Here is a 17,820-nt window from a genome sequence, read left to right on the forward strand (position 1 = left end):
TTTACTACATGTGCACTTTTCAAAATTATCATCTATCATCATTATCAATAGCTCATGTGGATATCCCTCGTAAATTCTATAACTTAGGTCAACTGTATAAATGTGTCACATGAAACATGCCAACGGGTCATTAATAAATTACAACATCTCACTCATCGCTGTTTATGAAAATAGGTATCGTATATCATTTAAGAAGACTCTAACAACCATTATCTTTAGCAATTGTGCGTGAGTAACATTTCCAATAGCATAAATGTGATAGTACGATATATTTCTATCTATCAAGCAAACATGACTCTGGTTGAAATCTGGGGTAATGTTGGTTAATATTCTACTCAACTTTCCGTATATGGATTTATCTCGACGACTTATACGTGCCTACCTTCTATATGTGAGCTATGCAACTCATATTCAATGTTGGATATGGAATACGTAAGAGTTATCACTCACCATGGAATTAAATATACATTATTAACCTTAAATTGCGTCAATCTTATTGTTATAACCACTGCCATAAATCATTCTCTTCTTTATCAATGAAATAATAACTATCACCATCATTATTCTTCTTATTCACTCATTCTTCATATAAATCTTCTGCTTCAATCTCATTATCATATTTCTTTTATATCAACTACCTTCATGTACATGTTGATTTGATGCAGATAATTCCATATTGAATATTCCATTTCTTCTTAATTCACTTCTGTTTCATTTTATGTTACCCATATTATATCTTCTCATAATCCAACTATAACCTACATATGGCACTGAATTAATTCCATTTTTATAAAATACTAACCTAACTTATTCATTGCATTAACCATTACGTCGACATAACTCTTATAATTCACATATGCTAACCTCTTCTCTATGTTAGGAAACATTACGAATGCATTTACAGGTTCTATATATCACATTCACATCCTAGCCAAAAATTTGTTATTCCGTTTAGATGACTACCTATCATCCCTTTGCATTGTCACATGCATATGCTATCTCACGAAAATCCACTATTTATGAGCTAATTCGAAAATCTCGCCGCTTCACTATCTATTTATCACATAAGAAATTAACATTTCATTCAAAAAAATTTGCTTGCTGCATTGACGTGTATGACATATTTTTCCCTCTGCTCCAATGACGTTGGAATTAGATGTATTTGTACATCTGTGATTTAGATTTGGCTGCTACATCCTCATGGTCTCTGGGATGCTGTGGGACAGGTCATGCTTCCATCTCCGTCATCTCAGGCAAGCTTTCCCCGAACATCGGGCCATGGTCTCCTTAGCTCATGTTGACGGTCACCTCTTGCGCAAATGTAACAAAAATGCATATAAACAGAGCCAGTTTCGTCATCTTAGGAACTTCACTGCCTTCTAACATTAATATGGGTGTCAATTGTAGCGTTTTTTTAAGTTTCAACTCTGATTTTTGTTCCAGATTACAAATATGTCTGCCTAAAATTCAATTATCTGTTACGATTTCTATTTGATATATTGATACTAATTGTCGTAACTTGTATATTTCTTTCTGGTCAGCTATGAATGTTATCTGTTGCTGTTCGAGATTCATGGCGTAATCCTTGATGATGATGATGATGATGCTTGTTTAAAGGGGCCTAACATCGAGGTCATCGGCCCCTAATGGTACGAAAGGAAATTACAACAAAAAGTTCAAAATCACCCACTGGCCAAAATAAAGAAAATGTCATGAAGAGTGAATGGATGGACATGAAACCAAAACAAAAACAAACAAAAAAACAAAAACAGTGGATCCAACTCAAAAAAAGATCATATATAGTAGTATTACTGACCAAGGGAACACTTATAAAGCGAAATCTTGAATCGAGTATGCTGGATGTCTAAAGGGGTTCAAAATCCAGGTCTAAGGCCCCTCAAAACGGTACTTATCGCTAGTAAAGTAGAACCATGGTATTTGTCATGTTGGGGTACTAATCAAAAGTAGCGAAGACTCACGGTGTTCCACACAAGACGGTACTACTCACAAGTATTGTATTTCGTACAGGTAATGCAGACCTATGTTGTTTCTCACACAATGGCGCCACAATAGCCAACGCAAACCGATGAGTTTCCTCACCTAGGTGTACTAGTCACGGGTGCCGGTCCCACGGGCCCCATGGTGTTCCTCACATAGTGGGTACTAATCACAGGCAACGCAAACCCACGGTAACGCTCATATAGTGGTACAACTCACAGGCAACGCCCATACCCGCGGTGTTGCTCACAATGGTACTAATCACGGGTACTGGAAACCCACAGGGGAACCACTCTCTGCTGCTACTACCTATTGTGTACCAAATATAGTGGTACTGCTCGTAAGTAAAGGCGACCCATGGTGTCCCCCGCGTGATGGTACTAATCAATAGTAGTTTCATGGTTCTAACACCAGCATCCCTTGGTCGCCCCTTTTAGTCGCCTCTTACAACAGGCAGGGGATACCGCGGGTGTATTCTACATGCGCTTCCCCCACCCGCAAGAGGTAGCGTGTTTGGTCCGCGAAGAGGTATTTTATTTCCCTCAAGTCCGCCGGCAAGCCGGTTAGGACCCCCCTATCCGCCACCTGGGACGCGCCACGTGGGAGTATCACCTCTCCCCCTGCTACGCCAGCGTAGTAGATTCGTGGACGTAATCCTTCCCGCAATTTTCTCCTCAATATTCCACTTTGATTTATTGGCGTTTATTTGCGCGTTTCGGCGTAGCACTCCGTATTTCTGATCTTCTCCCAAATGTTGTAAAAATTCTCTTCACATCTCAGTCAGCTACTCGTATTATATGCTTATTTTACCACGACCGGTACCATACTTCTTCTGGTTTTTAGTCTTTAACGAGAAGTAGTAGTAATAATGATGTAACAATCTTAGGCTTTACTTTTTTTTTTTTTTTTCACCGCCGCCTTGATATTTCTTGCTTCGGTTATGCTATATTTATTACTTTCTCGATATCGATAATTGAATTTATGTGCCGTATCGATTCGTCTCGTGGCAACTGCGTCCATTTTAGTTCCAAACGTGTCAATTCAGGACAGTGAATTGGCACAATACAGTGGTGAAACAAGAAACATACTTCCATTAACATCTTTAGAAAAAAAATCCGTTAGTCTCTTCTGTTTGTTATTGTTAACCTTTCCTGCCTTCACGTTGAAACTTCTCGTCAATACCACGCAGCCGAGATTCGTAAATGGAGCTTGTCATCCGGGATTCGGAGGCTGCTTTCGTACGTGAACGGTAATTAATTCACACCCGAGAAACAGCGAGGCTTCGCATATTTTCCGATCACTAGAAGTCTTAGTTTTTCTGTTCCCGTCATATTAGCTCCCAGCATCATTTAAATCCTCACAAACCACAAATGCCGTATTGCACAGTTAATGTTGCACGAAATTCGAGTTACAGGGTATTTTTTGCTTCAAGGGAGGAAACGTTTGCTTCGAGAAATCGAGAAATTCGTGTAACCGAATTGCGAGTAATAGAGAAATAAATACACGTGAAAAATACGACAAACCGCCGGTAAATTGAAGTTACTTTCATATATTATATTTAAGAATTAAATGTAATACCACCGTCCGAGTTCGCTGCGCGGTTTGGGTTACGTCGCTGTTAGCGTGCATTCGGGAGATGGTGGGTTCGAACCCCCACTGTCGGCAGCTCTGAAGATGGTTTTCCGTGGTTTCCCTTATTTACACCAAGCTAATGCCTGAGGATGTACCTTAATTAAGGCCACGGTCGCTTCTTTCCTAATCCTAGCCGTGTCCAACCTCATCGTCGCTAATAAGACTTGTCTGTATCGGTCGGTGCGACGTAAAACAAATAGCAACATTAAATATATTATTCGTCAGCTAGGTCACATATAACGCCTAGTTTATCTGGATCTTTAAAAAATGCCACAGAGCCGGTTGTGCTGCACTGGTACTTTCTGGCCCAGGGAGGAAAGCAATGGGAAATTACCTCAGTACTCATCTTGCCTAATACACCTCTGGACGCTCGAAAGTGATACGAGTAATGGTCTATCATTCGTTTCCACAGTCACATACAGGTGATTGTTTTATTCCTCACTTTACGGTTGAGTCAGCACAGGGTCCGTGATTTGCCCTTGTTCTGTTGAGACTGACCTGTAATGGATGGGGTAGGTCTAACCCCGAGGACGAGGATTACGCTTTCTCAGTGGATGTCACTGTAGAGGTGCTCTAATGGACCATTCTTTGTCCCATTTCTGTTTTAATTTAAACTTGATCATAGTTTGAATGTTTTATGCAGATAACGAAGTGTTCCTTGTGTTTAGTCCAGGATGTAGTAACATCTCAACATGAACTGGAGACTGAGGGTTGGACAGTATCTTTAGACATTCTCGAACTTCTGAGATGGTAGAGGAGGAATATGGCAGATTATTGTTCACCATTACAGTGACGTACATTCAATGGTCTCTGATATCAGTCTCATTGTCTTGTTTAACTGGACGTCAACCTTCTTCACATGACAAGTTTTAAACCAAGTTGATGGACAGTCGTGGTGTAAGAGTAGCGTGCCTGCCTCTTACCCGGAGGCCCCGGGTTCGATTCCCGGCCAGGTCAGGGATTTCTACCTGAACCTGAGGGCTGGTTCGAGGTCCACTCAGCCTACGTGATTAGAATTGACGAGCTATCTGACGGTGAGATAGCGGCCCCGGTCTAGAAAGCCAAGAATAACGGTCGAGAGGATTCGTCGTGCTGATCACACGACACTTCGTAATCTGCAGGCCTTCGGGTTGAGCAGCGGTCGCTTGGTAGGCCAAGGACTTTCAAGGGCTGTGGTGCCATGGAGGAGGGAGATTGATGGACAGTACTTAGCTCCGGTGTAGACTAAACCAAGTGCAGATTTGCAGAGTACATTTTATAACCTTCGAAATGAAAACTGAAATGTACTTTCCAGAAAAAACGCACCTATGGCTCTGGCCAAGTGCTGACCGCGCCGCCCAATCTGAGGTTCACGGGTCGGAACGAACGAAATTTCAAGCAACGGAGTGCCGGCTAACGGCTACACTGGAGACACGGATGAAGCCTTTCCAGAAGTGAAGCTTGTGCTCAATGTTACTACTTCCTAAATGACCAAGCCATTAAGTTGAATCTTAGCAATGAGTTTCAAATTACATTTCAGTCGTGTTCATAGTTTAGCTGTTCTCATCTATATGTGGAGGATTTTTGCAGCAGTTGTTGTTACATGTATGAGATATCTAGATCAATCGTATCGAGTACTTAAAATAATCCATCTCCGTTTTCACTAAGATTCCGGGAGGAGTGGAAGCCTCGGCACTTTGTGGGATAGAATGGTTAACCGGATATCAGGCTAGTTTTTGTCCGTAGGTGTTTGTTTGTTTGTTTGTTTTTGGTTGTTTTTTGTTTGCTTTTTTCTCTACGTCGCACTGACACTGATAGATCTTGCGGCGGCGATGGGAAAGAAGTGGCCTTAATTAAGGTACAGCCCCAGTATTTGCCTGTTGTGAAAATGGGAAACCGCGGGAAACCATCTTCAGGGCTTCCGACAGTGAGGTTCAAACCCACTGTCTGCAGGCTGATAGCTATGTGACCCAAACTACACAGTCACTTGTTCGTTCCTAGGAATTAACCTCGTTCTCATTTCTGGTGTAGGCTGAGTTAATTCCAGGGCCATATGCCTCTCCAGAAATGCAAATCTCATTTCTGTATTATTCGACTTTCCCACGGGGAATCAAACACTTTCTTCTGGGTAAACCGATCATGTCTTTACCGCCTCTGTTAGGTATAACCCTCTTTGAGGTGAATGAAAACCTACAACCTGTTTTCCAGTCATTGACCGGGTCAGGGATGGAATCTTGCAGCAAGGATAGGAATTGTGCCGGCTGCCGAGGCCTGTCGCAGTTCTGGGGCAATGATTAATGACTGACAGATGAAATGAATTGAAATGATAGTGGAGAGTGTTGCGGGAATGAATATGACAGGGAAAACCGGAGTGCCCGGAGAAAAACCTGTCCCGCCTCCTCTTTGTCCAGAACAAATCTCACATGGAGTGACCAGGATTGGAACCACGGAACCCAGCGGTGAGAGGCCGACGCGATGCCGCCTGAGCCTCTTTATATCTTGTAAACATGTTCAGGTGTAGCATCTGTAGTGTAAGGAGTGGGAAGAACTCAGTCATTGTCTATATTTTAGGTACCATCTCAGCATTCGCCTCGAGTTATAACTCATTAACAATTCTGCTAGAATATCTGAGAATCAGATTACTGTATAGCCATCCCATTTGTACAGGGTGTTCAAAAAATAGCTGTGCAGCGCAGAGTAGGTAAAATTTAGCAATGGCATGGTGGTTTCATCTGTCCGAATACATTAACAGTCAGAACATTCGTGTCTGGAGCAATGACAAGTCTACTCGATCAGAAGATTGGAATATGGTGTGCCGTAAGTCTGCAACGTGTTACTGGGCTAAGTCTAATTTCCTTCCACGACCCCATCAACACAGAACGTTACCGCACTGAGATTCTGAAACTTTTCGTGACCCAACCCGATGAGCTTGAGGTTCAAGAGGGCTGGTCCAATACCAGAAAGTGTTCAGCCATAGTATCCTGTGCTAACATGTCTTCAGGATGACATTTCCAACATGTCTTGCAGCAAATATTTTACTGCTATAAGTACCACTTCATATTTCAAATGTCAAAGTTATACTGCAGTTACGTTTTGGACACCCTATATTACTTAAGTGCACCATGTTCCAGTCCCACAGAGGAGTCCTAGTTCCTCGGTGGGCCAGTGGTATATTGTCCAACTCATGATCTCAAGTTCGTGGGTTCGATGCCGGCTGAAGTAGTCGGATTTTGATGGGCGGTCAAAAATCTTGGCACACCATTACGTTGCTGGTATGTTACAGATCTCTGTTGGCACTCAGTGTCATCGGACAAAATTAATTTAATTCGGCCATAAGAACCATGGCACTCTCAGCCTTGGTGGTTCTTGGCCTACCAAGCAATCGCTCCTCAGCCCCAAATGTGACGCATGGTCAGCGCGAAGAATCTCTTGGCTGATGGTCTTGTCTTTCTAAGCCGAGGCTGAGTGGAACTTGAACTCAGGACCTCCAGGTAAGAGGCAGGAAACTCGGTAAATAATAATAATAATAATAATAATAATAATAATAATAATAATAATAATAATTGTTACGGAGATTTCCGTGGTAGTTAGAGGTGAAAGAAGGTGCGGGGGTGAATGGGTCTCAGGCTACGAAATTAAAGTTAATTTAAAATTTAACAAGGTTATTTTTTTTTAATTAAGAAATAACAAGCATGGCAGGTACAGAGTAGCAAAGCCACTATTCGAGAATGTACAATTACAGAGTTACAGGATGGGCTCCGAGAGCCAAACCCACAATACATGAACAATTAGCCCAGTCTTACGATATACAGAAATTCAACAAAGGGGCAGAAGACCCCAATCATGCCCAGGAGCACTTGCTCCCAATTACACAGTAAAGCCTCCTCGAGGCATACAACACTCAATTTTCGAGAAAGAGCCACTCGCTCTCAACATTAAGCCTATTAAAGGCCACACCAAACTCCACCTTCAAGTTGTCCTCTAAGGACATAGACACAGGGGTAAAATACCCAACCTACTGAGGTCTATTAAGTGAAAAAGAGGTTAATTACATGACCTCTAAAATAACCATTTGAGAGGAGGCGATCTGTACTCCTAATACACTTGTTTAAAACCCTAATCTGGCACTAGGCCGCTAATGCAAGGGCTAATCCCATACTAAAGAGGTGACTTAAGAAAGAAACAATTTACATTACTGTTACGGAAGAATCGGTTGAGAAAAATAAGTTCACCTCAGAACAATATGAGTGGGAGCTCGAGAGGGTTAAGCACTCTCTATCCCAATATGTAGTTTAAAAGATAGAATAAATACAAAGTGTCTTTACATTTTAGGGAAAGTTACACGGTGGAAACGCTTCGGACCCACCCCGAGAGTTCTGCTGAGCTAGCAAGAAAAGAAGTTATTAAACGGCCATTACCTTGTTGTTGAACTGCTGCCCGAAGAAAGAGGCGCTACCCGCCCCCTGCTATGTACTTTACACACTGAAAGATGGTACTGAAGTGGCCCGGAGACCCTAAAATCAGCAGTTTATATACTCTCGCGGAAAGTTCGAGGCGTTTGGGGAATGAGAACACCCTCCCACAAAACTTTATTGGCTAACCAAGAAAACCCCTACACAATATGAAGTAGAAACACATAATTGTGGAAAATTAATTCAAAAAATTCGGGATTGGCTAAATTCAAAACAAGGGGGAAGAAAGGGTTAATATTGCCAACTTAAACAATGACTGAAAGAAATTTAACAAAGAACAAACTTATGAATTCAAAATTTCTCCAAAAGCATAGTTCTTTCACTTCACACTAGGGTGCACCATTGTAGTTCTTCAGTAGTGTCCTCTAGAAGAGAAAGTTCACACTTCTTACTACAGGTAAAACAAAAATACATCGAAAACGACCCAGTTCAGAAACTTCAAAATTTCCAAGTAGTGACATCTTCTGAGAAACTTGAAAATTAACACCTTAAATAAAGTTCAGACTTTCTCCAGCAGAGGAGTTTCAACTGGCGCAAAATTTTAAATTAGCGGTGTGGAGGTGTACCGCCCGGTACAATAATAATAATAATAATAATAATAATAATAATAATAATAATAATAATGTGTGGCCTCCGAAGAGGCCTGTTGGAGGTCTTTCGAGTTGACACCCGTACGTGACCTGCGCGTCGTGATGAGGGTGAAATGATGATGAAGACGGCACATACACACAGTCCCCGTGCCAGGGGAATTAACCAATTATGGTTAAAATTCCCGACCCTGCCGGGAATCGAACTCGGAGCCCCTGCGACCAAAGGCCAGCACGCTAACCATTTAGCCATGGAGCCGGACACTCGGTAGCTGAGAACATACGATTATTATTATTATTATTATTATTATTATTATTATTATTATTATTATTATTATTATTATTATTATTATTATTATTATTATACCGTTTTCCTACACATGTGGAATCGTGTGTGTAAACTGTAGCGCACATGTGGATGTAACCCTGTTTTACGGGCGGATGCCCTTCCCGACTCCAACCCTATATGGAGTGATGTAATCGCTAATGCGTGTTTCTGCGGTGGTTGGTAGTGTGGTGTGATGTGTTGTCTGAATATAAAGAGGAAAGCGTTGAGACAAACAGAATTAATTGAGGATGTTCCTGCATCAGCCTGCTAATCCCAGGTATTATAATAGTTCTTTGAAATAAACGTATAATTTCCATTCAGCTATTTTTTTTTCTGCCTCTCGGAATGCAGGCTCACCGTACGAGAAGTGTTCCACTGAAACAGGAAATGAGTGAAGAAAAAACAGGTGTAGTGTTCATTGAGCTTGAATTAATGGATGTGTAGTGGGGTTCGAGTGTGCAGTGTTATGTCACCATCCATCAAGCGGTAATTGCTAATTTATAAGCTCTTGGCCCTCGTCCAGGCGTTTGGCGGCCCACTCGAACGGAGACCACCCGACAAGTCGAACATACCCAGTTATTAGAACACAGGTTTGTTTTAATAGGAGATATTAAAACCAAGATAGTACAAACTGTTACGTAAGGAATGGCGTGGCTTCTCTCACAAGTCAAAAGAAAGGTGAACCGACTTGTAACTGTGCTTGTTCACGTAACACGTTTGATAGCGAACCCAGAACCTATAACTGATAAGGAAAACTGCATCAAATGTACATTTTCTAATGGAAGTGTGGTTAGACAGTATTTCCGTTAAAAAGACTGCCACTGAAAATTGATTTCCCTACACTGAGTGTTGAAAATTTTCGGCATGCGTCGTAATAAATGCAGTAGGCCACTACTGTACTTACTTACTTACTCAATCTGTTTACCCTCCAGGGTCGGTTTTTTCCTCGAACTCAGCGAAGGATCCAACCTCTACCACCTCAAGGTCAGTGTCCTGGAGCATGTGAATTTGGATCTGGGGATACAACTGGGGAGGATGACCAGTACCTCGACCAGGCGGCCTCACCTGCTATGCTGAACAGGGGCCTTGTCGGGGGATGGGAAGATTGGAAGCGATATACAAGAGAGAGGGATGGAAGCGGCCGTGGCCTTAAGTTAGTTACTATCCCGGCATTTGCCTGGAGGAGAAGTGGGAAACCACGGAAAACCACTTCGAGGATGGCTGAGGAGGGAATCGAACTCCCCTGGACTTCTCGAGGCTGAGTGGACCCCGTTCTAGCCCTCGTACCACTTTTCAAATATCGTGGCAGAGCCGGGAATCGAACCCGGGCTTGCGGGGGCGGCAGCTAATCACACTAATCATTACACAACAGAGACGGACGCAATACTACTGTAACCACGACAAAAAAAAATACCGTATGGTTTTTAGTGCCGGGAGTATCCGAGGATAAGTTTGGTTCGCCAGATCCAGGTCTTTTGATTTGACACCCGTAGGCGACCTGCGCGTCGTGGTGGTGGTGGTGGTGGTGGTGGTGGTGGTGGTGGTGGTGGTGGTGGTGATGATGACGATGATGAAGAAGATGACCCAGCCCTGTGCCAGCGGAATTAACCAATTATGGTTAAAACTCCTGACCCTGCTGGGAATCGAACCCGGAAGCCCCCGTGACCAAAGGCCAACACGCTAACCATTTAGCCATGGAACGGGACAGAAAAATAAACTCATATGCTCATCCCGAGGTACGCGTTGCCCCCTACACCGCGGGGCCAGACTTTGAAAATACTACAGGAAGATATCGTCGCTGCCGGGACGAAACCTCCTATGTGAAATATTTTAGCTCAGAACTTTGGCCGGTAAGGTTCTGTCTTCTAAGGTGCAATATTGTGTGAATGTGGTCAAGGCATTCTCGCTCTTCATAACGTATGTGCTGCGGGTCAGTATATCTCCAAAAATATTATCCCATAGGAGGTTTCGTCCCGGCAACGACGATATATTAGTCTGTTGCAGTGGAATAACAATGTAGATTTTAGTTACGATGACGTACCTCATTAAGGCTACTGATTAAAGAGTTATGAGCTAGAAAGAATGTTTTATCTTAAAAAAGAGACCCGCAGGTGCTGTTCAGCGCAGAACGCGAACAAGATGGCACAATTAACTTCATAAAAAGAAGACATCTCGGATGACAATGACACAAGACCGGAGGTGCTGACACAATATAATGGCTTTGTAAATCTCTGTCAGTGAAGCGCGGCGCTGTTTCCGACGTATGAAAACACGGAACTTGCTTCTGATGACGGTCGTTGACGTGGACCTGGGGAAGTCACGTTCAAAAATGAAAACGGAAAAGGCGAGGGGAGTTTAACAAGAGCCCATCATAGTATGAATGAATAAATGAATGATAGAATGAATGAATGGCCATAATTAGTGTTCTGCCCTAGGGCAGGTCTTCACGTGGCAGTTCTCCATGTAATCCTGTCACCTACTACCCTCTTCGTTTACTCATAATTGGCATCTATCCTTATAATATCAACCATCTGGTATCTTCTTCTTATTCTTCCATTCACCGTTCCTTCCATAGCATCCATCAGTAAACAACCTCTTCTCATCCAATGTCCAAGCTAATCGTGTTTCCACTTCCTGATTACCTTTAATATTATTTTATCTTCCCCCACTCTTCTCAGCACCTCCTCATTTCTTACTTTCTCTACCCATCCTCCTCCAAATGCACATCTCAAATGCTTCCAGTCTCCTTTCTCCCTCTTTCCTTAGTGCCCATCTTTCAGCTATATAATGCAACTTTCCATATAACGCACTTCGCCATTTTCTTCCACGGGTCCCTGTCCATGCACCCAGAAAGAAGCCTCCTCTACTCATTAAATGAATTAATAGCTTCAAAGTGCCTGATTTTAAATATTTAAAACAGGAGAGCTGCAAGAACTCGAAAAGAAGAAAAGGAAGATCTGAGGAAAATTCTGGGACCACAGAAGACTACAGATGGGACTTGGAAGAAAAGGAAAAATGAGGAGTTCTACAAGTGCATTGAAAAGATGACGGACAAAATGCGGAAAAGAAGGCTGAAATTCTACGAACACCAAGTAAGAATGGATGACAAACGGCTGACTAAAAGGATCTTCAAATACAACCTGTGACAATAAAGTTCGGTGAATGAAATCAGAACGGTCGATCCGGCAACAATGGCGATACACAACGCTGCACCTGCGTAGCAGCAGGTTTCGACCACCTGCTCCCAACGTTGTTCAGTTGAGCATCGTGTGCGTGCCGTTTAAGACCTGAGTGCGTGTATAGTGCGTTGGGTCTGAACTGCGAACAGGAACCTGAACGACCAAAAGATCAATGTACATTTTTGTTTTAAGCTTGGCAAGACACCGGAAGAAACGCATGCGAAGCAGGTACGTATTTATGAAGATCAAGCACTATCCTTGAAGTGTGTGTACGAGTGGTTCGCCCGTTTTCGAGGAGCCCGGGAAAGTGTTTCTGACAAACCCCGTAGCGGAAGACCGGCGACCGCCGTCAGTGACGAAAACATTGAGAAGGTGAGGACATTAATCACGAACAGTCGGCGATTAACTGTGCGCATGATAGCGGATGAACAGCAGATTAACCGTGAATCCGTGGGACAAATCGGGAAGAGGCAAACGTGTATCTCGTCTTGTGTTTGACTGACGATCAGAAGCAGGCAACGTTTAGAGGCTTCACAGGATTTTGTCGAAACGGCCGATGCGACACCAAATTTCTTGAACTGTATTGTCACTGAGGATGAACCTGGTGTCTCAGGTACGATCTCGAAACGAAACAGCAAAGCATGGGATGGCGTTCTCCGGGATCCCCTCGTCGGAAAAAGGTCAGAGCCGAAAAGTCACGCATCAAACTCGCTTTGAAAGGAAAGAGATTTGACGACATTCCTGACATCCAACGAAATGTGACGAGGCTTTTGAACACCATCCCAAAGGAAGCCTTCTTGCAAAGTTTGCAGGACATGTATCGCCGATCTCAGCAGTGCTTAGTTATGGGAGGGGACTATATCGAAGGACAGTAAGGTCACTGCCGTGCATTGTTCATTTATGTTGATGGTACAGGACTAGTCACCGAACTTTATTGTCACAGGTTGTACATCATGGGATTAAAGGCCACATCCAAGCGGGTTAAAGAGGTCAAGAAGGATGCGGAAGAAGTTGGAATTACATTGCAGATGATCCACAATAGAAGAGACGAGACGGCGTCACCCTCTAGTTCAGAAGAAGAGCCGACAGTCTAAAATCATTTGAAGAGAAACCACAAAAATGGCGGCCCGAACGGATCATTTCCGAAGAGGAGAGAAAGATGAGAAGCGAAAGAATGAAGATGTTCTGTGAAGAGAAAAGAAGAAAGGTCAAGAAGCCCTACGTTCTATGCTGTCCAAATTCGGAAAAGAAGAAAATAGAATACTTTTCTCTCCCAGTCACAGATGGCCATCAGCTGGTAAGAGAGTATTCATTTATTGTAATCATAATGAGTGCATGCAGATAGTTTTTATAATACAAACTATTAAAGATAATCCAACTAAGAAAATGCCACAAAATTATTTAAGTTCTTTCTTTCTTTCTTTCTTAACCTGTTTACCCTCCGGGGTTGGTTTTCCCCTCGGACTCAAGGAGGGATCCCACCTCTACTGCCTCAGGGGCAGTATCCTGGTGCGTGAGACATTTGGCTGGGGGGTACAACTGGGGAGGAGGATCAATACCTCGCCCAGGTGGCCTCACCCGCTATGCTGAACAGGGGCCTTGTGGGGGATGAGAAGATTGAAAGGGGTGGGCAAGGAACGGGAAAGGAAGCGGCCATGGCCGTACGTTAGGTACCATCCCGGCATTTGCTTGGAGGAGAAGTGGGAAACCACGAAAAACCACTTCAAGGATGGCTGAGGTGGGAATCGAACCCTCCTATACTAATTTGACCTCACGAAGCCGAGTGAACCCCATTCCAGCCCTCGTACCACTTTTCAAATTTCGCGGTAGAGCCGGGAATAGAACCCGGGGCCCCGGGGATGGTAGCTAATCACACTAACCACTACACTACAGAGGCGGACATTATTTAAATATAATGTACTAATATACGGTATATCCCATAAATACTTCTTGGACGTGTCTTTAATGATTAGGTTAACTTAGCCTTTGAGGTATTTCTTAGACTTTTAATTAAGTCATAGAATCTAGGATACCTCCACATTCATATCCTTACTATGACAACTTTTATTTTATTTTTCATAATGCTAACATTAACGGAGAAACTTTACATTTCTTGTACTGGTCCCCTTAATATTGCTACGCCTCTGTATATTAATCACACTCTGGATATCTTGAACTTAAATAATAGCCTACCAAGTTTTACGAAATAACGGTGGCCATGCGGTTAGGGGCGCGCAGCTCTGACCTTGCACCCAGGAGATAGTGGGTTCGAACCCCACTGTCGACAGTCCTGAAGATGATTTTTTTGCCGTGGTTTCCCATTTTTACACCAAGCAAATGCTGGGTCTGTACCTTAATTAGGGCCACGGCCGCTTCCTTCCAGTTCCTAGCCCTTTCCTATCCCATCATCGCCATAAGACCTACAGTATCTGTGTCGGTGCGACGTAAAAGCAAATTGTTAAAGAAAAGAAGAATAAATTCTGTGAAATCGATTCCCCGCAATGTTCAAACAAGCATCCAAAAAGACAGCTGAGTCTCTTGTCGTTTGTCAAATCCGCACTGTGTACAAGAGAATTTCGCATTTACTTGTATTGAATTGCATTAGATTATTGAGAATGAAAAAGAACCTCTGCAACGTAGTTTTCATTTATTTCACCTATTATCCTCATTAGTTAATTCACAAACCATTCTTCTTTATGAAATTCAAACTTTGAGTTCCCAGCTACCCACGGACGCAGTCCGGCTCCATGGCTAAATGGTTAGCATGCTGGCCTTTGGCCACAGGGTTCCCGGTTTCGATTCCCGGCAGGGTTGGGAATTTTAACCATAATTGGTTACTTTCACTGGTACGGGGGCTGGGTGTATGTATCGTCTTCATCATCATTTCATCCTCATCACGACGCGCAGGTCGCCTATGGGAGTCAGATCAAAAGACGTGCATCTGGCGAACCGAACTTGTCCTCGGACACTCCCGGTACTAAAACCCATACGCCATTTCATTTCATTTTTCACGGACCGAACTGAGGACGTTGATATCATAGGCAAATTTTGAGAGGGATGCCGGTAATTTTTATTTTTCAGAGTTTACAACCCTAGGTAGTAGAAGAAGAATGCATGTTGCTAATTGATTATTATGGACTAATTTGTGGAATTATCGTTTGACCCCAGGACGGCCAGCCCTGAAGCATGTTAAGTCCTCTAGTGACTTCTTTAAAAAGTCTCCGCTCTCGACGATATAATAATCAACTGCTATGTCAAACATCTTGATTGCAGACTGTGCCGAAGTTTGACCACAGCACCACAAATAATATTGTATAACGTATTATTAAGTAATTTCAAATGGATCTAAAACGATATTAAATACATGGCTTTCGACCAACTGCAACCTTAATTTGTGATCATGTGTGATAGATATCGAGCACATGTGTAATGATTATAATTATCAGTTACACACTGCTATTTCCGTAAGTTTTCTTTTTTCTCTTTTGAGAGCTCCATTCTTTGATGTATTCTCTTTACTTTGAATGTAATTATAACTTTGTACAAGGGTGTCCACGAGATTTGCACAGAAGTAATTTATAGAAATTGGGAACATATGGGATACATGCAATAACAGGTCAGCAACAGAAAGAGGAGGAGGAGGAGGAGGAAAGACAAGACACCGAGCTTGATGGCTGCAGTCGCTTAAGTGCGACCATTGTCCAGTATTCGGGAGATAGTGGGTTCGAACCCCCCTGTCGGCAGCCCTGAAGATGGTTTTCCGTGGTTTCCCATTTTCAACCACTGCAGACTGATTTTTTTGTACAAATTATAGGTCATTCTTCTTTCTCGGTATCTACTCCCGAGGACATAAAATGCACACTAGCACAAGTAAAGAAGGTCTTTCTTAGGAAAATAAATTTGCTCACTTCGAACACTGATATAGGAATTAGAAAGATATTTTTGAAGACTTTCGTGGAGCGTGGCATTGTACAGAAGTGAAACATGGACGATAACTAGCTCAGAAGGAAGCTTTTGAAATGTGTTATTTACAGAAGAATGCTGAAGGTGAGATGGATAGATCCAGTTACGAATGAAAAGGTACGAAATCGGTTGGTGAGAAGAGAATGATCTGGCGAAATTTGACCAGAAAAAGAGAGAATGATAGGACATAAGACACCCAGAGCTTGGTCAGTTGGTTTTTGAGGGAAGTGTAGGCAGTAAAATCGGTAAAATCTGTAAAATCGGTAGGGGTAGACCAAGATATGAATATGATAAACAAATTAGAGTAGATTTAGGATGTCGTAATTACGTACAAATGAAAAGCTTAACACAGGATAGGGTGGGATGGAGAGCTGCATCAAACCAGTCTATGAACTGATGACCCAAACAACAACAACAACAACAACGTTGTCTTCTAAAGCAGCTATTGTGAGAAATGATCATTTCCCGAGATTTTCCACACTCGCGGGTATATCATTTTTGTTTCAAGTGAACGGACATTGACCATATGCTACTGTACCTTACCTCGCTTTAAGACTTTCCATTGCGATATATACAGAAAGTGGGTCGCATCCATAGTATCAATCAATTCGACCTGCACGCTGAAACAACTGGCCCGTGACCCAAGTTGGCTGTGCTTTGCTGCTTGCACCTACCAAAATTTAGGTGTACTCTTATTCAACCGTTCACCTTCTGTAAGTTATCTTCTCGTCCGATTTTTTTAAATTGAATGGTAAATTTCTTGTTTTGATCAAATCTGAGTGACTTGTAAGCATATTGTATCATATACTTGCAATACTTAAAAAAATTCGGATTCAGGGTCTGTTCGTGAATGTATGCTGGCCGGACTGAGTGATTCAGACAATTGAGGCTCTGACCTTATGACCCCAACGTGGCAGGTTTCCCTGTCTCAGTCCGGTGGTATTTGAAGGTGCTCAAATACGACAGCCTCGTGTCGGTAAATATACGTAAAATAAATCCTGCGGGACTAAACTCCGGCAACTCGGCGTTTCCGAAAACTGTAAAGAGTAGTTAGTGGGACGTAAAGCCAGTAACATTATTATTATTATTATTATTATTATTATTATTATTATTATTATTATTATTATTATTATTATTATTATTATTATTATTATTATTATTATTATTATTATTATTATTGGAGCTTCCGTGGCTCAGGTGGAAGCGCACCGGCCTCTCACCGCTGGGTTCCATGGTTCAAATCCCGGTCATTCCATGTGAGATTTGTGCTGGACAAGGCGGAGGTGGGACAGGTTTTTCTCCGGGTACTCCGGTTTTCCCTGTCTCTTTCATTCAAGCAACACTCCACTATCGTTTCGTTCCATCTGTCATTCATTAATCATTGCCCCAGAGGAGTGCGACAGGCTTCGGCAGCTGGCAAAATTCTCGTCCTCGCCGCTAGATGGGGGCTTCATTCATTCCATTCCTGACCCGGTCGCGTGACTTGAAACAGGCTGTGGATTTTCATTATTATTATTATTATTATTATTATTATTATTATTATTATTATTATTATTATTTCCGGCTCCATGGCTAAATGGTTAGTGTGCTGGCCTTTGGTCACAGGAGTCCCGGGTTCGATTCCTGGCAGGGTCGGGAATTTTTAACCATAATTGGTTAATTCCCCTGACACGGGGACTGGG

The 17,820-nt window shown here is 42.6% G+C and overlaps 1 protein-coding gene across 1 annotated transcript in view; it reads left to right on the forward strand.

The window, feature by feature from the left end:
- ptc (protein patched) overlaps positions 1-17,820 on the forward strand; it is a 171,429-nt gene that overhangs the window by 95,305 nt on the left and 58,304 nt on the right. The gene's annotated exons all lie outside the window — the stretch shown is intronic.

The sequence above is a fragment of the Anabrus simplex genome, chromosome 4 (genome assembly GCF_040414725.1).
Source record: "Anabrus simplex isolate iqAnaSimp1 chromosome 4, ASM4041472v1, whole genome shotgun sequence".
Taxonomy (NCBI): Eukaryota; Metazoa; Arthropoda; class Insecta; order Orthoptera; family Tettigoniidae; genus Anabrus; species Anabrus simplex.